The following is a 26,763-nucleotide window of genomic DNA, read 5'->3' on the forward strand; positions in this document are numbered from 1 at the left end:
GGTTATAGCACCTGTACCGCTCCCACGATTAAAGTGACGGGTCACACTCTTGAGCTATAGCGCACGTACCGCTCTTCCGCAATCCACCGGATAAATGAATGACAACAAGAGTCATTGTTGTTGCATCTCAAACCTCAATCATCTCATCACATAATCAAATACCTTTCAAGATATAATAATTCTTTATCCATAATACCATAATTTCTCCAAAATATAAACTGAAATAGAGCGGGTTATGAGATTTAACTTTAGAATCACTTTTTCAGATATCTCAGAGTTATGCTTAAATTCTATAAATAATTTTAAAAATATGCATAAATATGACCACAGCAATAAAAATACATAAATATGCTTGAACTTTGAAAAAATGGCATATACTGCAAGTTACTTTAATTAAATTGGCGTACTTTAAAATTACTCTAAATAACTCTGAACTTCTATAAAAGAGACCCAGTCTTCACTGGTTACTTTATAAATTATTCAAAATATTATATAAATTTTCAAACATTCAAACCTTCATTAAAATAAGTAAATTGGGCACGGTTCTTCCGTTTTCAAAATAAAACTTTTTTCATTCAATTAAAATCATATTTCTCCCAAAACTGTCTTCTGCTTTAAACCCCTTATTGCAATCCATTATTTTTCTTCAAAAACCAAAGTTAATTAATTTTATTAAAATTCATATATTTATAACTAAATAATTTTATTCATTAAATCTTTCTCAAAAGCTAAGCCTATGCTCCTTTTCACTCAAAATCTCCGTTCAAAATACTCATTTAGTTATAATTAATTCCAAATCAAAATTTGACCATCAGAACTCAGTTGCATACTATTATATAATTCATATTTTAGCCAATTATTCAAGAACAACATCTCAGTGCCTTATTTCTCAATATGGCCGAAACACAACAACAATCTAGCAGCAATTCAGATAAAATTTCAACAGCCAATAATCACAAATTTGAGCAACAAACATCAACAGACAATAATCCAATCACATATATTAAATAATTCATCATTTTAACTTATTAAAGAGTAAAAACCTTCCTCTGTGAAGCGCAGAACAAACACAAGATATCAGAGGAGGTTTTTGATCAGTCAAACAGAGCGAAAACGTCAAAAACTCGATGGTTCCTCCCCTCCCTTGGTTTGGCCAAAGTAGTTCCTGGTAGGGGCAACTCCACTTCACGATTCCACCAAATAAAACATACGTCACCATGTATAGGATGAAGATACAATCATTTCTATCGGATCAGAATTTTGTGGGGGTCATGGATCTCAAGAAATCAAGCTCGGAAGTCTGGAAATCAACAAAAATTCTGCATTCCTCCCATGCATGGCTTCGGCTGTTCTTGAAGGAGAGAGAATGTGTGCCTTATATAACATGTAATTAGTGATTAATGTTACTTAATTAAAGGGGGGAAGGCATGTGTCGTGTCACATGGCACATTAAGTGCTGTGTGTCGCGATTTTGAGCCGCTAAGTCAGCGAGGTTAATTTTTAAATCTTTTTTAAGGTAATTAAGATAATTGAGCATAATTAAAACTCAAAATTAATTATCTCAAGTGGCGGTATTTAGTTAGAATAAAGATTGGGTAAATTACTAATATAAATGACATTAGTAAGGCCGAGCTTTTTAAATCTTCTGAATCCAATATCAAGTGACCATCCTTCGTTAAATAAAATTAAATAATAACATAATATTAATATTAAATTATTATTAATTTTATTTAAAGATCGCAGAAAAATTTATCATAGACGTTACACGAACAAAACATAAAACTCGCATACGCGACTCTAACGCGAAAACCAGGATGTTACATTCTACCTTCCTTACAGAAAATTTTGCCGTCAAAATTTTCTTTACCTGTAAACAGGTGAGGATAGTATGCTCGTGGTGTGTGGCAGAAGTTAGGCCAATTAAGAGATTATAATATCATAGAATAGCGTTGCAAGTATAGCTCTTAACCAGCTAAAATCTGCCTCATCAATTTAAAAGAGTGTCACAAAAATTTAGAATAGAAAAATACTGGGAGTATGAGTCCCAGGTCGTCTCCCAATGAGTTGCGAGAAAGTATGCTATTTTATTAATTAGGAATTTTCCGAGAGTTTTGAGAGTTGAATAATGAGCAATTAAATAATTTAAGCAATAAAAATAAACTAAGAATAGTTATTGATATTCTAAATAAAAAGCCTTGACTGGGGGAATGATTAATTGGAAGTTCTATCCTTGTTGGGATTTCTTAAGTGCAGTATTAAAAAAGTTGTTATTTTTACTTAGTTAACCCTTACTAAATAAAGGAAAGTCAAGTGATTAAGCTAACCCTTACTCGCAAATCCTAGTCATCTCCCTTGGGAAGGTCTAGCGTTAGTAAATACAGAACTAGCCAACAACTTCCAGTTTAATCAACACTTAAACCTTCCAACTCAAGTGTTTCCTTTTAATCAACCCCCACGTCAAGTATGGAGTCTACTCCATTGACATGAACATAATTCTCAGGAAAATATAAGAAGAGATAATAAATTAATTAAGATAAAATAGAGACTGAAAATTAATTAAAAGTAAAAGTAATCCTCTTTATTAACAATGCACGAAAATAATCCAATCAGAACTCTAAATAAAATAAATAAGGATATGGAAGAATAAGGGACAGAGTAAACAAACTAGAATAATGTCTTCAACGGAGGTAATGACTTCTTCAATATCCAAAAGCATAAAACTAATTAACTATGAATGTAAAGAGAACCTAGAGGAGAAGTAATTCTCTCTAAATTCAGATCTAAAAATCTAAAACTATCCTAATGAGAATATGTGGAGTTGTGTCAGGTTGTGTAAAGAGGTGTGTTGAGTCTCTGCATGTTCCCTGGCTTTATTCTGTGTTTCTGAGCCGAAAACTGGGTCAAAATGTGGCCCAAAATTGCCCCCAGCGTTTTCTGTTAATTACGCAGATCGCGCAGGTCATGCGTACGCGTCGTCCACGCGTTCGCGTCATTCAGCGATTTTCCTTGTCACGCGAGCGCGTCGTTCATGCATTCCCGTCATTCGTGCAGACTCCAATCCACGCGTACGCGTCAGGCACGCGCACGCGTCGCTGCAATTTTCTCCATTCCACGTGTTCGCGTGAGGCATGTGCGCATGTCAGTGTTCGCTGGTCATCTCCTTAGTTTCTTGTGTTCCTTCCATTTTTGCAAGCTTCCTCTCCATTCTCTAAGTCATTCCTGCCCTATAAAGCCTGAAATACTTAACACACGGATCACGGCATCGAATGGTATAAAGGAGAATTAAAATATACTAATTAAAGATATTTAGGAAGCAAGTTTTTAATCATAAAACAATGCTAGGAAGGGATTATAAAATCATGCAAATCATATGAATAAGTAGGTAAAGGTTTGATGAAACCACTCAATTAAACACAAGATAAACCATAAAATAGTGGTTTATCAGCTCGCATATCATCTTCTGGCTCCTAAGTATGCCCAGCTTCAGCGTTACGTCCCCATGCTACCTTGACCAAAGGAACTTTTTTTGCCTCGTAGCTGCTTATCACTCTTATCGACGATCTCAACCGGAGTTGCCAGGTGTGTTAGATCGTTCCTCAATTGTACTATCTCTAGTCGCAAGACATGACTGGTGCGCGTGTACGTAAAATCCACACTATTTCGTACAACAACAGTAGTACCAGCAAGTGCACTGAGTCGTCCAAGTAATACCTGAGCGAGTCAGGGTCGATCCCATGAGGGTTGTGGCTTGAAGCAAGCTATGGTTGTCTTGCAGGTCTTAGTTATGCGGAATCAAAAGGTGTTGGATTATTAAGAAGTTAGCTATTAGGAATTATATGCTGGGAATAGTAAATAATAGGAATAGAGTTGAGAGTCGGAGTTGCTTTGTCTTTCTGAAGTAACTCTGGTACTACTATCTTCCTTACTTGTGAATGATCTTCTTCTATGGCAGGCTGTAAGTGATCAAAGCCACGCCAATGGTCCTCGATCTCCTCTGATATAGAATGAATACGGCCATGGTCAATGGTCGTGATATTCAATCTGACGAAGGGTGAAGCACATAGCAGTCCATTCTCTTGGCGATCCTACTCAAAACGCCAAAGACAAGGTCGACTCTTCTGGATCAGAGAATGCTGTTTCTATGGATTCTAGCCTATACCACGGAGACCCTAATCTCCCCAGAGATAGGCTGAACTGGTGTCTTGAGAAGTCCCCAATGAAATCGTGGATTAACCGTCTGAGAGATGTATAACCATAGCTGTTGGCTCGTGCTTTTCTTCCAGGTACTCACACAAACCCAAGTAGACGCGGGTGTTTGTCGGGCACGTTCGTCTTAATGTGATGAACAGAGCCAATTTGTCAGATCGTCCTGTTCACCACGATGAAGATCGGGATATACATCTTAGAGATAGATCAAACACGGATCGAAGAAGAAGAAATAGTACTTTTATTAATTCATAGGACTCAGCAGGGCTCCTCCCCTCAATCTAGGAGGTTTAGAAACTCATACTGAAGTAAAAACTGGAAAAACGTAAACATGGTAGACCTCCCCTAATGAGAGGTTCAAATAAGATGAAAAAGGTTCAAGAACGTTTGAATTACATAAACATAAGCCCTTAAATACTAAACAGATGACTAGTAAGGGTAAAACAGTCTATTTAGTGCTAAAATTCACTTCTAGGACCCACTTGGTGAGTCTTTGGGCTGAGCTTGATGAGATCCACATGCTATGAGGTTCCTTGGGTGTGGAATGCCAGCTAGAGGGTCCTCTCTGGGCCTTTGGACGCTGGGCTCTGATCTTTGAACCCTGGACACCTAGAAGGGGACAGGAAGCTGGCGTTAGACGCTAGTTTTGGGCCTTTTAACCCGAATAGAAGTATGAACTATTATATATTGCTGGAAAGCCATGGAAGTTAGCTTTCCATATCCATTAAGAGCGCTCCATTTGGACTTCTGTAGCTCCAGAAAAGCTCTTCCGAATGCAGGCAGGTCAGATGTGGACAACATCTGCAGTGCTTTCTCTGTCTCTGAATCAGACTTTTGCTTAAGCTCCTCAATTTTAGCCAGAAAATACCTAAAATTGCCCAAAAACACAAAAACTCATAGTATAATCCAAAAATGTGATTTTAACACTAAAACCTATAAAAACTTAATAAAAACTAAACAAAAACTACTAAAAACTATATGAAAGTGATGTCAAAAAGCGTATAAAATATCCGCTCATCAATGACTCTTGTCAGAATTATAATTTTTAAGCTGAGAGAAATGGAAAATATCATGAAGGTTGGACACGAAAGGTGGAAGAGCTATTTGATATGCGACTAGACCGACTCTTCTAAGGATCTAAAAAGGACCCACATACCTACACTTTATCTTTTTGGTTCTAAGGGTGCGACCTATACCAGTGGTAGCACTTGCTTTTAAGAGAAGATGTTCACTTTACCTAATTCTAAATGCTTACTTTCTACTATTGGCATAGCTCTTTTGTCGACTCTGTGCCATCTTCTTGATTTGAGCAGTTGTTTCCTGTACCAAATTCAGACCCAACGCACTATATTTTTCCTCTTGGTGCCAACACAACGGAGATTGGCAACGTCGTTGATGAGATGACTTTTGCTAGTAAAGAATTTTATAAAAATAATCACGTTGTAGGTATAGTTTCTAAACCAGCAAAGAATTCTTTCGTACAAAAGTTTGGTTGTCACAAGTAACAAAACCCAATAAAATTTATAACCGAAGTATTTAAACCTCGGGTCGTCTCTCAAGGAACTGCAAGGAAGTATGATTTATTATTGGTTATGGAAAAGGGTATATTTTTGGGTTTTTGAAATAGGGAATAGGAAAATAAATTGGCAGGGAATTAAATTAATAACTAGAAAAACTCTTGGCAAGGTATGAGAACTGGAAATCCCATCCTATTTATCCTTATCAGGTGCGATGAGAATTGTTATGGCTCCCACTTAGTTAACCCTTACTAAATAAAGGAAAGTCAAGTGGACTAATCAATTTGATTCCTCAAGTCCTAGTCAACTCCTATGGAAAGACTAGCTTTAGAGAGATCCAAATCAATCAGCAATTTCCAATTCTCAATCAACAGCTGAGTTTAACAACTCAAGTGTCACCAATTACTTAACCAAAGCCAAAAGAGGAAAAATCCAAATTATTTATATCATAAATAGAAGAAAGCAACCATAAATCTGAAATACCTCAAATTTCATTAAATAAAGAAATCAAATTAAACATAGGAATTCATAAGCCAATTTGGCAACATAAGTAATTAGCAAGTGAAATAGAGAAACTAAAGTATTAGAACAAATAAAAGTAAAAGAGAAACTAATTTAAAGGAACATTGAACCTGGAATGAAGTAAACGAAGAAATCCTAATCCTAAAACCTAAGAGAGAGGAGAAAGCCTCTCTCTCTAGAAAACTACATCTAAAACCTAAAAATTGTCAATAATGAATGAATGATTCATGGTTGATTTGATTCTCTCATTCTCCAGCCTCTATTCTGTGTTTCTGAGCTTGGATTTGGGCCGAAAAGGAGCCCAGAAATCGCTGGGGGTGACTTCTGCAACTTTCTGCACGTGGCGTCAGTCACGCGTACTGACGTTAGGATTTTTGCCAGTAAAGAAGTTCATAAAAACAGTGGCATTGTAGATATAGTCCCTAAACCAACAAAAATCCCTTCGTGCAAACATTTTGGTTGTCACAAGTAACAAACCCCTTTTAAAATTGATAACCGAGTATTTAAACCTCGGGTCGTCTTCTCAAGAAACTGCAAGGAAGTATGTTCTTATTATTGGCTATAAAGGTTGTAATCGGGGTTTAGAAGGTGAGAGGCAAGTGATTTGAATGACAAGTAGAGTAAATGGCAATTAAAATAAATAAATACTGTAAAGCAACTTTTGGCAAGGTAAGAGAAATTGGAAGTCCAACTTAGTTATTCCTCTCAACAATAGTGAAAGTTGAATCTTAATTCCACTTAGTTAACCTTTACTAAAGTAAAGGAAAGTCAAGGGACTAATTAGTTTGACCTTCGAATCCTATTTATTTCCTAAGAAAAAGTTGGGATTATTGAAGTTCAGTTCAATTAGCAAGATAACAATTATCAATTATGCTGAGTTAATAATGTTGAGTTACTGATTTCTTAACCAAGACTAAAAAGGGAAAAAGTAAAATTGTTGGAATAAAAATGTCCTTAGATGGGAAGCAATAATAACTTAAATTAAAGAGAACAATAATAAACTGAAATACCTCAAATAATCATTAATTCAAATAATAATCTGTAACATGGAATAATTCATAAGCCAATTGGGCAACATCTGTAGATACGAATAAAAGCATTAAAGTAAAAGTAGCATAGAAACATAAATTAAAGTAAATATTAAACCTGGATCGAGAGTCACTCTTAAAAACTAAGAGAAGTCCTAAATCCTAATCCTAAGAGAGAGAGGAGAAAATCTCCCTCTCAAAACTAAATCTAAATCATGGAAAGTAATAAAAATGCGAGCTCTCTTTGAATGGATGTATTCCCCCACTTTATAGCCTCTAGTCTATGTGTTCTGTACCTGGATTTGGGCCAAAAGGGCTTCAGAAATTGCTGGGGGCGTATTCTGTAAATTATGATACGTGGCCTCTGTCACGCGTCTGCGTGGGTCACGCGGTCGCGTCATTTGGAGTTTTCCTTGTGGCGCGGTTGCGTCGGTCGCGTCGGTCACGCGTCCGCATCGAATGCGCTATGCTCAAGTCGCGCGGCCGCGTCAGTCATGCGGCCGCGTCGCTGCTTCTTCGCTCCTGGCACGCGATCGCGTCGTCCATGCGATCGCGTGGATGCTAGTTTCTTCAAAATTCCATTTCGCACTTTTCTTCCATTTTTGTACGTTTCCTTTTCCATCCTTTAAGTCATTCTGTCTTAGAAAATCTGAAACTACTCAACACACTAATCACGGCATCGAATGGAAATAAAGGTAATTAAAATAATTAATTTTAAAGCTTAGGAAACATATTTGTCACGTACATCACATAATAAGGAAGGGAAAGTAAAACCATGCAATTAATATGAATAAGTGGGTGAAGGATTGAATAAATCATTCAAACTAAGCACAAAATAACTCATGAAATATGGGTTTATCAACCTCCCCACACTTAAACAATATCATGTCCTCATGCTAAATCCAAGGTAAAGAATAAGGTAAGGTTAAAGTGGTGGAATGTTATGCAATGCAACCTATTCTAAATGCGTCTACCTAAATGAGTCATTCAATTCCAATTTATCCACTCATATATAAAGCTTACATGTAGTCAAATTAATTCACATTCTCAAGGAGTCATATATATATATATAGCCAACCCTTAAATAATAAAGCATTTTAGCAAATGAGATGGAAAATAAAAATATTGTACAAACTTGCAAAATAATTAGTAAATTAAGCACAGATATATGTTGATGAGTTATTGAACTCTCACTGGATTTTGTGTTTACCCTCTAGTCACTCAGTGTTTATTGGGTTTATTCACTCTACTTTTCTTTTTATTCTTACTTTCTATAACTTCGTTCTTCATCTAACCGATCAACAATTATAGAGTACAGTCATACCAAAAGTCATGAGGTCTTTAATTAAGGTTGTAATGGGGCCAAGGTAAAGGTAAGGATATATGTATAAGGCTAAGTGAGCTGATAAGTGAATCCTTAATTAGACTAAGATCTCACCTAACATACATATTTAGTAGAACAAGCTTCTTTACCAATTTTCCCATATTATCCCACTTGTTGTTACATGCTCATATTTCAATTTTATTTTTATCCCATGTGCATTGCTTTTATTTTGCATTGGGGAATTCTTTTGTATCCCCTTTTATTAAATGCTGAAAAATAAACTTTTTTTATTGCACATGGTAATTGAATCACTTTGATTTCTCATGAGCATGCTTCCCAAATTTTATTTTATTTCTTTTAACTTTTCTACCTTTTGTTTCTATCATCCATGTTCCCAATAGGTTCCCCACATTTTAATCTATTCATAATTTTCTATCTTAAGCTAACCAAGGATTCAACTTGGGATTTTATTTTGTTTTTCTGCTTAAGGCTAGTAGTGTGGCTAAATAGAATAAAAGGGATTTTAAAGGCTCAAGGGGGCTAACAAAGGTGATGAGAAAGGTAGGTTATTTTGGGGTAAGTGAGCTAAAATCAAATGATAACCTTAATCATTCTTTTGATATGTATCTATATTCTATATTCTATAATTGGACATATAGATTAAAGCAAAGTAAAGAACATCAGAATAAAAAGAAGCGAAACACACAGGAATGAAATTATGGTTTGAATGCAATCATACAATTAAGCTCAAGACTCACAGGCTGTGTGTTCTCTAACTCAAGCATCATATATCATTCATATATGTTATGCAGGTTTAGTTAAAAATTCCCATTATTCTCATAAAAAAATTATTTAGGGTAGCCTTTAAAGTTTTAATGTTCCTCCTTGATGAAATGTTGTCAACTTAACTATATGATGTAATGCTATATATACAAGGTTTATGGATTTAAATCTGTTATGTTCAATTTCCTAGCTTACTTCCTTTTTATATTTTTCAATTTAACTATGCTATCTTATGCTAAAAAGGGTAAACTATACTAATTAATCCACTAATAAGTCAGAATTGCAAACTAAACTAAATAACTAAAAATATGAACTAAAAATGCAAAATGCAGAAATAGAGTAAAAATACATAAAAGCAGCAATGTATAAGTACTCAGAAAATAACAGTAAAAAGAAAAATACAGAAAAATATCCAAAATAAAAGAAAAAAGAGATGTAGTGGTTCACCAAAATAAAACGCCAGAGATGGCGACCTCCCCACACTTAAAATGAAGCATCGTCCCTGATGCTCAGTCAAGCCGGGTGTGAAGGGGTGTCATCACTGGTAGGGATGGTAGCTGGAGGCTCTGTGGTGGTGGTGGGCTGAGCGTCTGGCTGCTGTAGGGCAGTGCTGACTGGATCGGGATCTCCGGATCTGCAGCCTCGATCTGATGCGTAACCTCCTAATGTGGTGCAGCCTGCTCTGTGCCTGCCTGCTGATGGGTCTCCTCCTGGAAGTGAGTCGCCTCCTCGTGCTCATCCTCCTCGTGCTTATCCTCTGCGTCCTCTGATGGTGTGTCGGGTTCGGAAGGGATGTCACCACCCTGTTGGATCATCAGCTTCAGATGCGAATAGCGTCGCTGGCTGTGACGCTCCAATCTCTCATACTGGCACCGGTTACGGCGCTCCATCTGATCAAGCTGTCAGAATAGGCGGTGCACGAGGCGGTATACGGGCTCAGAGGCAGGTGGAGGTGCAGTGGTGGCAGCAAGGGCAGCCGTGGATGAAGAGGGTCTAGCAGACGGTGGGGATGTCTCATCAGTAGCAGTGAAGGGTGGTGGTCTGTAGCCCAAAGCTAGGAAGTTCCTGCTGTGAGGAATGATCTTCCTGCAGTCCGCCGCTGGTGGTCTCTCATCGGCATCCTCCCATGGCACGTCAGCTCGACGGCCTAGCTGTGTAACCAGATACGAAAAAGAGAGGGTGCCTCGGACGTGGACCCTGGCCATATAATGCCGGATAAAGCGTGGTAGATAAAGGTCCTTACCCTCCATCACACACCATAGAAGGGTGATCATAGTAGCTGGGATCTCCGTCTCATGGGTACTCGGCATCACATAGTTGCTCAAGATCTGGTGCCATAACCGAGCCTCATCATTTAAGTACGCCCTCTTGATCCCTCTAGGCATAGTGGTGTCTTGACCCATCTCCCAAGGAATAGTTGGGTCGAGAGCTATCCGTGCCTTCATAGCATCCCAATCAAACCTCACCAGGCGCATGTCCTCCTCAGCCTTTTTATAACTATCAGGATGATCGGACTTGGCTAGGAGCCGGAGAATGTCCTCTATGGCCTCCTCAGGGACCAGAATCTGCTTTCCTCTCAGGTTCACTGCATCGAGGGTGGTGATGTAGTAGTTGCAGCAGAATTCCCTGACCTAAGATGCATTGACCTCTGCCAGTGCTCTCTCCAGAAAGAACCAGCCTCTTTGCTTGATTTGCTCAGTGGTGTACTGTTGGAGTGCTTCTGGAATCCTCAAAGTTCTCTCCAGGTATAGATTCCTGGAGTTTGCAATTGCCGGATACTTCAGCTCACAGTATCGGTTTGCAAATTTTATTGAATCATTTGCAGGGAGCAACTGGTCAGCTTTTTCCTGCTGTGTAAAGTTCTTCTCCCGCCATGAGGAATCATACATTAGGTCAATGATAGACTGGGATGAATCTCCTCTTTTGCGCTTGCCAGTAGCTTTGCCCTTTCCTTTCCTCTGTGAGGCAGACATCCTGAAAAATGGAAAACCAGGATATATAAAAATAGGAAAGCAAGTAGGCATATAGGCAAAGAAAACACAAAGTGGCATGGGAGAATTTGAATGAGGTAAATGAGTTAAGTAAATGTGCATTAAGGATTGTATAGTAGTTTAAAAGTTTGAAAGGAAGAAGTTACAATCCAAAATGTATCAGAATTCAAGTTAAATAGAAAAATTGTCATTATGCCATGGTTAGAAATTTAGAGGAAAGTGAAAAATCAGAAAAGATATTTTAAAAGGTTAGCATGGTGAGAATTTGAAAAAGAAGTCAGTAAATTAAAATTGGTGAGTCAGTAAAAAGTGGGTTAAGGTAAGTGGCATAAAGAAAATATTCCATGTAACAAGGATTCATAGGTAAGAACTATAGTGACTCATAACCAAACAAGAAAAATAAGTAGATGCTGATTCAAATAGATATAAAGAAAGCAAAATTGGGAATCAAAACATCACAAATGCAGTTTATAAACTAGGAAATCAAAAGGATAAGAAAGCATGCCCTGGCAATTATGAAATGGTTTGGTTAAAGCAGTGGAAAACAGAGTTCAAATTGCCAAACCGAAATATGAAGGAAAACATTTTTATAGAAATTTGGGCAGCATTCCGGCTAAAATTGGATTATCCCGGAAAATAAACCACAATCAAAGCAGTTCATATGAATTAAAAAGTCAAGCTACAGGTACATATATATAATATAAACATGAAAATTCAATGTAAAGAGCAGCAATATACAAGAAATACAGCATATGAACAAGATTACAGCAACAGCAGATTCACAAATATGATAAAACAGAAGCAAGAACAGTGCAAATAAACAGACCTAGAGCCACTAACCACAGCCTAGGCTACCTAACAACCTAAAATCCACTACAACATGCAAGACTATCTATCCTAATTATGAACAGAAACGGAAAAAAATAAGAAGAACTACGAACGGATAAAAGGGATTGCGTGCTGCGGAACCTGGAAAGCGGAGGAAGTAAAACGGGGCAGAAAAGTGGCTGGGTGGTGACAGCGGCGTGTCCGTCGCGGTGGCGGGCACGGCGGCGCGGTGGTGTTTGCGTGGCAGTTCGGTCAGGGGAAAAGGGAGGGGGTGATGGGGTTAGGGGTTACAATGTGGGTGCGTGTGGGTGGTCGGATGGGGGGCGGATGGCGGCGGTGGGTGGTGGTGCGGAGGGGGGCAGTGGAGGAGATGGGGTGAAGAGAAGAAAAAGGAAGGAAGAAGGAAAAAAGGAGGGAGGGGATAGTTGGCGGTGGCGTCTGGGTGGCCGGCGGCATTCGGGTGGTGGCGCGGAAGTGGCTTGGTGGTGGTTGTGGCTTGGAGGAGGAGAGGGGGGAAGGAAGGGGGTTCAGGGGGGGCGGCGCGATAATAGGGTTTGCGTGATCTGAGGGGTTTTAAATTGGAATCCACGCGGCCGCGTGGTGCACGCGGTCGCGTGGTGGGGGTGAAAACGGAGGTGATGCGATCGCGTGGGTCGCGCATTTGCATGGAGGGGGTAGAAGAGGGGGTGACGCGATCGCGTGGGTCGCGCGATCGCATCACTGGAATTTGTGCTAGACGCACGACTCCAGCGTCGTTTCGGTGTAACTCTCTGTCTCCTTCTAGTGTGTTGTGCAATCCATGCGACGCGATCGCGTCGCTCACGCGGTCGCGTGGGATTGTTTTTGTGCAAGTGACGCGATCGCATGGGGCAAGCGATCGCGTGGGCCAATTTGTGCAAAATGCACAAGGGCCGCACGATTCCAGCCTAACTTTCTGGACGTTGGATCTTAATGCCGATCTCCAGGGCACGCGGCCGCGTGGGTGACGCGGTCGCATGGATAGTGTTTTCGCAATATGACGCGATCGCATGGGGCATGCGGTCGCGTCGTGCATCCCTTTTTTTGTATGTAAGATAAATGCAGAATGCAATGATTAATATGAATGCTATGCATGATTCCAGGTTCAATAAAGTAAAATGAAAAGAAAATAAAAATGAAAGCAATTAACAATAATTAAATTGAAAAAAAAGCGACCATACCATGGTGGGTTGTCTCCCACCTAGCACTTTTAGTTAAAGTCCTTAAGTTGGACATTGGAGGAGCTTCCTGCTATGGTGGCTTATGTTTAAATTCGTCCAAAAATCTCCACCAGTGCTTGGAATGCCAATAGCCTCCGGGATCCCAAACTAGGCATGCAAAGCTTCTGAACAGCTTCAAACAGATTGTTAGGCTCCCGGGGTGACAAACGTCAGAATAAACTCCAGGATCCCAAGCCTTGCTTTTAAATCCGCCTCCGTCTTGATCTACATGTCTCCATCCGGGCGGTTTAAAGAGTAGAATCTCACCATGGTGACCAAACGTTCTCTGTGATCCATGCAATTGAGCATGATACCAATCCGTGTACTTCGAGGTGAAGCGTAGAACCTTATTGAACCTTGTGCACCAACTCTGAGTACGAGCCATTTCCCTCTTACTCTTAAAGCCGCAAAGAGCTCTAAGCTGGTCATCTGTTTCAAGCAAACCATATTCAAGTGAATAAGTAAAGTTATAGGTTAAGGATTGTACCCACTTGAAGCTTGTATTAGGTGGTAATGGCCATGGGATAGGTGTTTCCGGTGGTTCTGTAAGTTCTACTCCCTTGTGCTCTTTTGTGAATTCCTCCACTTCCTTGCAAGGTTCTACAATTATATCTGTGTCCTGGTCAAAGTCTTCTATGTCTTCCTCATCACTTGAGTCATAGATTGGAGGTTGAGAGAAATCTACCTCCGCATCGTCTTCATATTCACTTGCGGAAGATTCTTTGACCTCAGAGAATTCACTTGCGGATGCCAGTTCATTACTAAGAGAATTTGACTTGTGACTATCATCATCAAGGGAATTTGTGTCCAGGGTTATTCCGTCAAGTTCTTCATAAACAACTTGCCTTGGAGATTGTACAATATCCTCCTTAGCATCAACTGTAGCGTCCTTGACGGAGTTCTCCTTATTTCTGGATTCCCATGGAGGTTCAGCATCTCCTAGATCTTCAACCAACTCTTCTTCTTGAACAATGACAGCTTCTTCTACTTGTTCTAGTACAAATTCATGCTCTGTCTTGTCCACTGGAGTTTCTGGTGTCTCCTTCATGCTACGCTCTTCGTTAGACTGTTCACATGGGGCTGTGGCTGATCCTTGTGTATTTGAGCGCCTAGAAACCCATTGAATTACTGCTTGCTCCAGTTGTCGAATGGTTGTTTGAAGTTTATTTACTGTTTCCTTTAGGCGAACCTCTGCTTCTCGGGTTGCCGGATTTGGACATGATACATAGGAAAGTGGCAGTGATTGGGAGTGATTGGATTGGTACTGGGGTAAGGAAGGATCATATGGTGGCGAATGGTGAAGAGAAGCTTGTGAGTGTGGTGGTTCGAGGTTATGTTGAAAGGATGATTTATATGCACGGGGTGGGGCTTGTTGGTAGTTACAAGGTTGTCCACCATATCTTTCAGCTGGGTATGCACGGTAGAATGGTCTTTGTCCAGGATATCTCGGAGGGTGTTGCTGCCTAAAGGGTTGATTAGATCCTCTTGGCTCCATCCATCCTTGATTGGTCTGAACTTGATGCATATTCCTGCTGTAACTTCTATTTCCTTCAACAAAGTTAGAACCAAACTCAAAGTAAGAGGGGTGAGAATTCATGGTAGCAAATGAAAAATAAAAAGGAAAAACAGAAATAAATAAACAAGTAAAAGAAAAATATTTACAATAACCAATAATAAGGCACACGTTAGCAGTTCCCCGGCAACGGCGCCATTTTGACGTTAAGATTTTTGCCAGTAAAGAAGTTCATAAAAATAGTCGCGTTGTAGATATACTCTCTAAACCAACAAAAATCCCTTCGTGCAAACGTTTTGGTTGTCACAAGTAACAAACCCCTTTTAAAATTGATAACCGAGTATTTAAACCTCGGGTCGTCTTCTCAAGGAACTGCAAGGAAGTATGTTCTTATTATTGGCTATAAAGGTTGTAATCGGGGTTTAGAAGGTGAGAGCAAGTGATTTGAATGACAAGTAGAGTAAATAAATACTGTAAAGCAACTTTTGGCAAGGTAAGAGAAATTGGAAGTCCAACTTAGTTATTCCTCTCAACAATAGTGAAAGTTGAATCTTAATTCCACTTAGTTAACCTTTACTAAAGTAAAGGAAAGTCAAGGGACTAATTAGTTTGACCTTCGAATCCTATTTATTTCCTAAGAAAAAGTTGGGATTATTGAAGTTCAGTTTAATTAGCAAGATAACGATTATCAATTATGCTGAGTTTAATAATGTTGAGTTACTGATTTCTTAACCAAGACCAAAAAGGGAAAAAGTAAAATTGTTGGAATAAAAATGTCCTTAGATGGGAAGCAATAATAACTTAAATTAAAGAGAACAATAATAAACTGAAATACCTCAAATAATCATTAATTCAAATAATAATCTGTAACATGGAATAATTCATAAGCCAATTGGGCAACATCTGTATATACGAATAAAAGCATTAAAGTAAAAGTAGCATAGAAACATAAATTAAAGTAAATATTAAACCTAGATCGAGAGTCACTCTTAAAAACTAAGAGATGTCCTAAATCCTAATCCTAAGAGAGAGAGGAGAGAATCTCCCTCTCAAAACTAAATCTAAATCATGAAAAGTAATAAAAATGCGAGCTCCCTTTGAATGGATGCATTCCCCCACTTTATAGACTCTGGTCTGTGTGTTCTGTACCTGGATCTGGGCCAAAAGGGCTTCAGAAATCGCTGGGGGCGTATTCTGTAAATTCTGATACGTGGCCTCTGTCACACGTCCGCGTGGGTCACGCGTCCGCATCGAATGCGCTATGCTCAAGTCGCGCGGCCGCGTCAGTCATGCGGCCGCGTCGCTGCTTCTTCGCTCCTGGCACGCGATCGCGTCGTCCATGCGATCGCGTGGATGCCAGTTTCTTCAATACTCCGTTTCGCACTTTCCTTCCATTTTTGTACGTTTCCTTTTCCATCCTTTAAGTCATTCTGTCTTAGAAAATCTGAAACTACTCAACACACTAATCACGGCATCGAATGGAAATAAAGGTAATTAAAATAATTAATTTTAAAGCTTAGGAAACATATTTTTCACGTACATCACATAATAAGGAAGGAAAAGTAAAACCATGCAATTAATATGAATAAGTGGGTGAAGGATTGAATAAATCATTCAAACTAAGCACAAAATAACTCATGAAATATGGGTTTATCACGTACGCGTAGTTCACACGTGCGCGTCATATGGAGATTTTCCTTGTCACGCGTACGTGTCAGTCACGCGTACGCGTCACTGCCATTTTTTTCAAAACTCCATTTTGTGCGTTCCTTCCATTTTTGCAGGTTTCCTTTCTGTCCTCTAAGCCATTCCTGCCCTATGAAGCCTGAAAATACTTAACACACAGATCACGGCATCGAATGGTAATGAAGGATAATTAAAATTAACATTTTTAAGGCTTAGGAAACATGTTTTCATATATATCACAGAATAAGGAAAGAATTGTAAAACCATGCAAATTATATGAATAAGTGGGTGAAGAATTGATAAAAACCACTCAATTGAGCACAAGATAAATCGTAAAATAGTGGTTTATCAACCTCCCCACACTTAAACATTAGCATGTCCTCATGCTAAATTCAAGAGAAACGGAAAAAGAGTGAAGGTAGAATGGTGGGATCTATGCAATGCAATCTATTCTAAATGCAAGCTACCTAAATGAATCATGCAATTCTAATTATTATCCACCTATATATATATAAAGCTTACATGTGGTTAAATTGAGTCAAATTCTTCAAGGAAACATATATGCACAGCCAAGGTTAAATCATGTTAAAACACATTCACAATTGAGTTGAGTTAGTCAAAAGAGTTCACAAACTTGCAAGACAATCAGTGATCAATCATGGATATATGGAAATGAGCTATTGAACCCTCACTGGATTTGTCTATACACTCTAATCACTCAGTGTTTGGGGTTAATCACTCTACTCTTTTCTAGTCGTGCTTTCTAAAACTTTGTTCTTCATCTAACCAATCAACAATTATTTAATGTACACATGCAAACATCATGAGGTCTTTTCAAGGTTGTAATGGGGTTAAGGCAAGGGTGAGTATATATATATATATATGGCCAAGTGAGCTATAAATTGAATCCTTGATTAGTCTAAGATCTCACCTAATATATACATACTCTATACAATTCTAACATTATGCTTAACTTCCCAATTTTCTCATTTTTATATCACATACTCATGCATCAAATTATTTTTAATTTTATCCTATGTGCATTGATCTTTTTACTAAACTCATTATTGGGGTAATTTTGTCCCCTTATTTATTTATTTACTTAAAGGAATTTTTTTTTGTAACATAAACATAAAATATCAATGCACATGGTATTTTAATTGTTTAAGTTTCTCATGAGCATGCACCCAAATTCTGATTATTTTGTCAATTTAATCATTTCCTATCAACCCATGTTCCCACAGTTCCCCACAGTTAATTAATACACAATCTCTATCTTAAGCTAACCAAAGATTCAATTTGGGGTATTTCATTTGTTTTTCTGCTTAAGGCTAGTGGTGTGGTAAAATACAGAATAAATGGGGATTAAAAGGCTCAAGGTGGCAAACAAAGGCGATTGAAAGGGTAGGCTATTTGGGGATAAGTGAGCTTTTTAAAGAAACATGGCCTCAATCATATGCAAGCATGTAAATACATTGAATATTGGACATATAGAATGAAACAAAGCAGAGATTGCAAGCATAGAGAAGGAAACACACAAGAATGAAAACTATGGTTAAATAATGTAACCATACAATTAAGCTCAAAAACTCACGGGTTGTGTGTTTTTTGACTCAAAAATCATATATTAGTTATGTATATCATGCAAGTAAGAGTAAAGAGTTCCAACTCTAATCAATGTGAATGTTTGAATGGCTTTTATAAAAATAAATATATTCCTTGAAAAATGTCGTCAAATTACCAACATTTATTACTATATATATATATGCTAAGTGGATTGTTGTGATTATGAAAATTTAAAAATTTCTAGTTTACTCTTTATGTTCAATTAAACCAAATTATCATATGCTAAAAGGGTAAACTAAACTAAATAATCCATATTTTCTATATCACAACTAATAGCTAGGGGTGCAAATTAAGCTAACTATCTAAGATATATATATATATATACAGCCCAAAGTGCAAAATGTAATAGAGTAGAAATAGACAAAAAGTACAGTAAAAGAAATTGTGCAAGTACTGAAAGGAAAATAAGATAAAATAAAATAAAAATAAAATAAAAATACAGAAAAAGAAATAAAATAGGATAAAAAGTCTGAAACTAGTTCACCAAAATAACATTCGCCAGAGATAGCGACCTCCCCACACTTATATAATAGCATCGTCCTCGATGCTCAATCAAGCTGGGTGAGAAGAAGCGTCATCTCTGGAAGGGTGCTCTGCTGGCTCTGTAGGGTGTGTGGGCTATGTAATCTATGTGGGTGCCTGGGGATCTGCTGGCTGTATCTGCTGGGGCTCCTCATGCTGGGGCACTGCCTGCTCAGTCTCTGCCCGTGCATCCTCCTCATGCTCATCCGCCTCCTCCTTAGATGGCTCTAATGGTGTGTCAGGCTCGAAGGGAATGTCAGTGTGTCCCGATCTGATCATCAGCTTTAAATGCTCATAGCGTCGCTTGCTGCAACGCTCAAATCGCTCATATCACCGCTGGTTGTGGCGCTCCATCTGATCTAGGCACTCAAATAGGCAGTGCACAAGGTGGTAAATGGGCTGGGAGGCAGGTGAGGGTGCTGTGGGTGTGGGTGGTGCGGCAAGTGCTAAAGGGGCATCAGAGGATGTGGCTGCATCAGCGGAGGTAGTGAGAAAGGGCGGTCTGTAGCCCAGAGCCTCGAACTTCCTACCATGTGGGATGATCTTCCTGCAGTCTGCAGCTGGTGGCTTCTCATCCTCAGACTCCCAGGGTACCTCAGCTCGGCGGCCCAACTGGATAATCAGATATGGAAAAGGTAGAGTGGCTCGAACATGGATTTTAGCCATGGAGTGACGGATGAATCGGGGAAGGTACAGGTCCTTGCCTTCCATCACGCACCAGATAAGAGTAATCATGGCAGCTGGCACCTCAGTCTCGTGAGTGCTCGACATCATATAGTTGCTCAGAATTCGTTGCCATAGCTGAGCCTCATCATTCAGATAAATAATTTTTATGCCTTTTGGGTGCACTATTGACTTACCCATAACCCATGGGACAGCAGGGTCAATAGCTATGGTGCGCTTCACTGCTTCCCAATCAAAACGCATAAACCTCATATCTTCCTCAGCCTTCTGGTAACCATTTGGTTCATCTGACTTAGGCTGGAAATGGAGGATATCTTCAATTGCCTCCTCAGTAACTCAAACTTGTTTTCCTATGAGCTGGACTGCATCCAGGGTCATTTTAAAATAGTTGCAGTAAAATTTCCTGACCCAAGATGCATTAACCTCAGTCAAATTCCTCTCCAGAAAGAACTAGCCTCTCTGTTTTATCTGGTCTGTGGTGTACTGTTGTAGTTCAGCTGGAATTCGGAGGGTCTTTTCCAAGTATAGGTGTCTTTTAGTCCCAAAGACCTCATATTTTAGTTCACAGTAGCGGTTTGCGAATTTGATCGTATCAGTGGCAGGCACTAGTTGATCTACCTTTTCTTGCGGAGTAAAATTTTTCTCACACTAGGAATCATCATGTATTATATATAAAATGGTGGTAGATGATTCTCCTCTTTTTCTTTTGCCTGTGCCTGCTTTAGCTTTTCCTTTTCCTTTTGGATCTGACATTCTGAAAAGCAGAGGTTCCAGGATACAATTTATTAAACTAAAGCAGGAAAATAAGAAGTCAAATAGAATTCAAGCAATATAAGCATAGATGTGCAAAATAGGAATAAAATAGCAATATAAGCATGAAGTGAGTCAGAAAGATATAGAATGTTGGACTGAATGCAAGATAAAAGTCATAGAATTCAATTAAAAAGTACAGTCTAAAAACTAAGAGATGTAGAATGCTTGTTTGTCAGGAAACAACTATTAACATGCCTTGAAAGGGGTTGAAAGGCAGTTAGGTTAATGGTCAGTTAAGTTAAAAGCCAAAGAAGTAGGTTAGAATTAGTGGCATGGTGATGTAGTTCCTAGAAGTGCAAATGGTTTAAGAACAAGCAGGCTCACATTCAAGCATACAATGCACATTATTGGTGATAAACCGTGTGATAAAAGAAGTGCAAAAATGAATAAAATCATCAATAATGCGATTTAACTAAGAAGGGAACCAGAAGGAATAAGAATGCTAGCCCATCCGTCCATGAGTTGGCTTGGTTGAAACCCATTAGTTCAGAATTCAAAAAGTACCAAAGCCAATTCATGAATAGGAGTTGAGTGAAACAATTTGCAGAAAAATCGGGCAGCATTCCGACAGTTAAAAGAACATTTTCGAGAAAAATAAATAGCAGAATCAACAGCCAGATGAATGTTGTGAGTGGAAGATAGCATGAAGAACAAGAAATCAATAAATCAGGAAGCATAAAGCAAGGCGAAGCAGTTGGCTAATTTGAAACTCAATCAAGCATTCAGGAAATCGTACGAATTCCTTATCAATTAGAAACACTATAACCATGTGTAAATTTATAGGAATCAAGTGAGTGAGTCAATAAAATAGCAAGAAGCAATGATTCTTAAATGCAGCCAGCTTTCTCTTATGGTAAATCCAGCAATTGATAATGAGCAAAGAATATGCATTCAAAGAATTAATGGTCACTGATAAAATAGCAATGAAAGGTCAATTGTAATTCAGATTTGAATTTCATTAAAATCAGATATTAAGAATCTAAAATGAAGGAACCAAGTTAGCACAAATAAGATCTCAACAGCATCAACAAATCAAGTCAGGCTCATATAAACCGCAACATTTGTCAATTATCATGAAGAACAAGGTGATTCACATGACACAGGCAGCATTAAGCAGAACAAAGTAGCTGGTTAATCCCTAAACGCAACCAATTCCTTGGTATGAGTAGGAGAAGTCTCAAGTTCAAAAGTATCAAGTTCAATAAAACTAAATTTTTCAAAAATTTTGGCAGCATGCCGGCTATAAATTGGACGTTCCCGGATAATAAACAGCAGCAGAAATTCAGTTCATATGACGTTAAAGTAGTACATAAAAGAGTGGCAAATAGCAAGTCACATGAATTCAGAAAAGAAACAAATTCAATTTACAGCAAGAAATGCATTTAGGTGGAATAATGTCAAAACAGCATTAAACAGTAATGAACAGCATATTAGCAGCATCAATAGCACAACAATTTCAAAATTGCAAAACAGATAAAGCAAGCAGCAAGAATGGCACAATTATCAGACCTAAATCCACTAACCACATCCTAGCTACCTAACCACCTAAAATCCACTACGAACATGCATTTCTAACTATCCTAATTCTAACAAAATGTAACTAAGCTAATTAATCTAATTTAACAGAATTAGAATTTGAGTTTGCAGAGATAGAGCGCAGTGAAACATGGGGGGTGTTGTGACACTAGAATTGGGGAAAGAAGAAAGAGGGTTGGTGTCGCCGGAAGTGGTGACGGTGCGGCAGCTCTATGGCGGCGCAAGGAGGTGCGGTGGTGGCGGCCTTGGGGTTGGTGATGGGGCAGGGGTGAGAAGAGGGAAGGAGGGATAGAGAGAGGAAGAGAAGAAGGGAAGGGGCGAGGAGGGAAGGGTGGCGTTGGGGTGGTGGTGGCCGACGATTGGGTCTGGCGGGTTGGGCAGGGGGCAGTGGGGTCAGTGACGGTGGAAGGAGAAGGAGAAGAGGAGAAGAAGGAGGGGTGAGGGTGGGGTGAATAGCAGCGGGTTTGGGGGTCAATGGCGGTGGTGGTGCGGCGGTGGTGGCTGGTGGCAGTGGAAGGTTGGAGGGAGAGAGAGAAGAATGGAGGTGGAATGTTGGGAAGGGGGGAAAGAAAAGTGACGCTGGGGCTAGGGTTTTCGCGTCAGGGGGTTAGGGAATTTAAATCCACGCGTGCGCGTGGATAAAGTAAAATTGAAACAACGCGGAAGCGTCATTGATGCGAATGCGTAAACAGGGGATAATGAAAATGACTCGTACGCGTGAGATACGCGTACGCGTCGACTAGAATTGTGTTAAACGCACAAATCCAGCGTCGTTTTGGTGCAACTCTCTGTTTCAATTCGGGGGCAAAAATTTTCAGGCGACGCGTGCGCGTCGTCCACACCCACCCGTGGTGTGTGTAAATGAAATTGACGCGTACGCGTCATTGAAATGATGCGCACGCGTGGCCCAAATTGTGCCTAACGCATACCAGCCGCACGATTCCAGCCTAACTCTCTAGGCGTTGGATGGTGACGCCGATTTGAAATCGACGCCCACGCGTAGCCCATGCGCACGTGTGGTGTGATTTTTTTTTTAGAATATGTAGAATGCAAAATGCAGATGCTGATGCGGATGTTATGAATGATTCTAGGGAAAATAAAATAAAATAAAATAAAACTAAAAACAAACAAAACGAAATGAAATTAAAACTGAAAAAGGAACGATCATACCATGGTGGGTTGTCTCCCACCTAGCACTTTTAGTTAAAGTCCTTAAGTTGGACATTTGATGAGCTCATTGTTATGGTGGCTTGTGCTTGAACTCATCCAGAAATCTCCACCAACGTTTGTAATTCCAATAGCCTCCTGGGTCCCAAACTAGGCACGTAAAGCCTCTGAGCAAGTTAAAGCAGGTGATCAGGTTCCTGGAGCACTGATTATCAGGATAAATTCCAGGATTCCAAACTTTTCTTTTGTACCCATCTCCGTTCTGATCTAAATTATTTCAGCCGGGTGGTACACAACCTGAATTTTCACCGAGATACCCAAACTTCTTCTGAAATTCATTCAATCGAGCTCTATACCAATCCTTGCACTTCCATTTGGAGCGTGGAACCATATTGAACTTTGGATGCCGACTTCTATCACTAACCATCTCCCTCTTACTCTTAAAGCCGCAAAGAACTCTAAGCTGGCCATCGGTTTTAAGCAAACCATATTCAAGTGGAAAGGTGAAGATAAAGGCTAAGGATTTTACCCACTTGAAGTTTGTATTGGGTGGTAATGGCCTTGGGAGAGGTGTTTCCAGTGGTCTATTAAGCTCCATTTCCTTGTACTCTTCTGTGAATAATTCCACTTTCTTACAAACCTCTTCAACTGCAACCACGTCTTGATCAAAGTCTTCGATTTCTTCCTCATCACTCAAGTCATAAGTTGGAGGTTGAGAAAAGTCTACCTCCACATCATCTTCATATTCACTTGGGGAAGATTCTTCAATCTCAAAGAATTCAATTGCGGATGCAAGTTCATCATTAGGAGAGCTTAGTTCATGATCATCATTACCAAGGAAGCTCGCTTCTTGATCTGTTCCGTCCATTTCTTCATAAGATACATGCTTTGGGGGTTGTGCACTATCCTCCTTAGCATCAATTGCAAATTTCTTGGCAGAATTCTCTACAATTCTTGATTTCCATGGAGGTTCAGCGTCTCCTAAGTCCTCAACCAATTCTTCTTTCTTGATAATTTTAGCTTCCTCTACCTGTTTCAGTACAAAGTCATGCATCGTACTGTCAATCGGAGTTTCTAGTGTCTCCTTCATGCTTCGTTCTTCATTAGATTCTCCACATGAAGCCATGGGAGTTCCTTGAGTGTCCAAACGTCGGGAAGCTAATTGATTTATTGCTTTCTCCAGTTGATGAAGGGTTGCATGAAATTGATCTACTGTTTCCTTGAGACGATCCTTTGATTCTTGTTTTGTTGGATATGGGCATGGTGCATATGGAAGTGGTGGTTCTTGGGGGTAATTGGATTGGAAGTGGGGTAGATAAGGGTTAAGGTCATATGGAGGTGAATGGTTGTGGTTGGCTTGTAAGTATGGTGGTTCGAAGCTATGTTGAGGAGGTGGTTCATAGGCATATGATGGGGTTTGTTGGTAACTACAAGGGAGTCCACCATATCTATCATCTTGGTATGCACCTCGGAATGGCTCTTGACCATAGTAATTTGGTGGAGGTTGTTTGTCACGAAAGGGTACACCATAACTATTGTCTTGGCATGCATTGTAGGATGGTCGTTGTCCATGGTATCTTGGAAGGTGTTGTTGCCGAAAGGGTTGATCAGATCCTCGTGGCTCCTTCCATCTTTGATTGTTTTGACCTTGATGCACATTCTTGTTATAGCTTCCATTCCTTTCAACAATATTGGAACCAAACTTAAAGCCAGAGGGGTGAGAACTCATAGTAGCTAATAAAAATTGAAAACAAAAATATAAACAAATAAACAAGCAAAAGAAAATATTTACAATAACCAATAATAAGGCACACGTTTGCAATTCTCCGGCAACGGCGCCATTTTGACGAGATGACTTTTGCTAGTAAAGAATTTCATAAAAATAATCACGTTGTAGGTATAGTTTCTAAACCAGCAAAGAATCCTTTCGTACAAAATTTTGGTTGTCACAAGTAACAAAACCCAATAAAATTTATAACCGAAGTATTTAAACCTCGGGTCGTCTCTCAAGGAATTGCAGGGAAGTATGATTTATTATTGGTTATAGAAAATGGTATATTTTTGGGTTTTTGAAATAGGGAACAGGAAAATAAATTGGCAGGGAATTAAATTAATAACTAGAAAAACTCTTGGCAAGGTATGAGAACTGGAAATTCCATCCTAGTTATCCTTATCAGGTGCGATGAGAATTGTTATTGCTCCCACTTAGTTAACCCTTACTAAATAAAGGAAAGTCAAGTAGACTAATCAATTTGATTCCTCAAGTCCTAGTCAACTCCTATGGAAAGACTAGCTTTAGAGGGATCCAAATCAATCAGCAATTTCTAATTCTCAATCAACAGCTGAGTTTAACAACTCAAGTGTCACCAATTACTTAACCAAAGCCAAAAAAGGAAAAATCCAAATTATTTATATCATAAATAGAAGAAAGCAACCATAAATCTGAAATACCTCAAATTGCATTAAATAAAGAAATCAAATTAAACATAGGAATTCATAAGCCAATTTGGCAACATAAGTAATTAGCAAGTGAAATAGAGAAACCAAAGTATTAGAACAAATAAAAGTAAAAGAGAAACTAATTTAATGGAACATTGAACCTGGAATGAAGTAAACAAAGAAATCCTAATACTAAAACCTAAGAGAGAGGAGAAAGCCTATCTCTCTAGAAAACTACATCTAAAACCTAAAAATATTCGATAATAAATGAATGATTCATGGATGATTTGATTTCCTCATTCTCCAACCTCTATTCTGTGTTTCTGGGCTTGGATTTGGGCCGAAAAGGAGCCCAGAAATCGCTGGGGGTGACTTCTGCAACTTTCTGCACGTGGCGTCAGTCACACATACGTGTATGTCACGCGTGCGCGTCGCTGCCATTTTCTTCAAAACTCTATTTTGTGCGTTCCTTCCATTTTTGCATGTTTCCTTTCTGTCCTCTAAACCATTCCTACCCTATGAAGCCTGAAAATACTTAACACACAGATCACGGCATCGAATGGTAATGAAGGATAATTAAAATTAACATTTTTAAGGCTTAGGAAACATGTTTTCATATATATATCACAGAATAAGGAAGGAATTGTAAAACCATGCAAATTATATGAATAAGTGGGTGAAGAATTGATAAAATCCACTCAATTGAGCACAAGATAAATCATAAAATAGTGGTTTATCAGTCGTCCATAAAGAGCTTCATATGGGGCCATTCCAATACTCTATTGATAATTGTTATTGTAGGTAAATTCTACCAATGGCAATTGCTTGTCCCAGTTTCCTTGCTGTTTTATTACACATGCTCTCAGCATATCTTCTAATATCTGAATTGTTTGTTCTGACTGTCCATCTGTCTGTGGGTGATAAGTTGTACTTAGATGTTGCTATGTGCCAAATACTTTCTGAAAAGCTTCACAAAACCTTGATGTAAACCTTGGATCTCTGTCAAAGACAATTGAAGAAGGTATTCCATGTAGTCACACCACTTCTTGAATGTACAAACGTGCAAGCTTTTCCAATGTATAGTTAGTTCTGATTGGAAGAAAATGAGCCGACTTTGTCAATCTGTCCACTATAACCCATATAGCATCATGCCCAGCTGTGACAAAATCCATGGTGACTCTCTCCCATTTTCATTAGGGCACTTCTAAAGGCTGTAGTCTTCCTGAGGGTTTCTGATGTTCTGCCTTAATCTTCTGACAAGTCAAGCATATAGATACATATTCCGTCACATCCCTCTTTAGTCCCAGCCACCCGAACATACTCTTCAAATCTTGGTACAT

This window comes from Arachis ipaensis, chromosome B9 (genome assembly GCF_059453495.1).
Source record: "Arachis ipaensis isolate K30076 ecotype BB chromosome B9, ASM5945349v1, whole genome shotgun sequence".
NCBI lineage: Eukaryota > Viridiplantae > Streptophyta > Magnoliopsida > Fabales > Fabaceae > Arachis > Arachis ipaensis.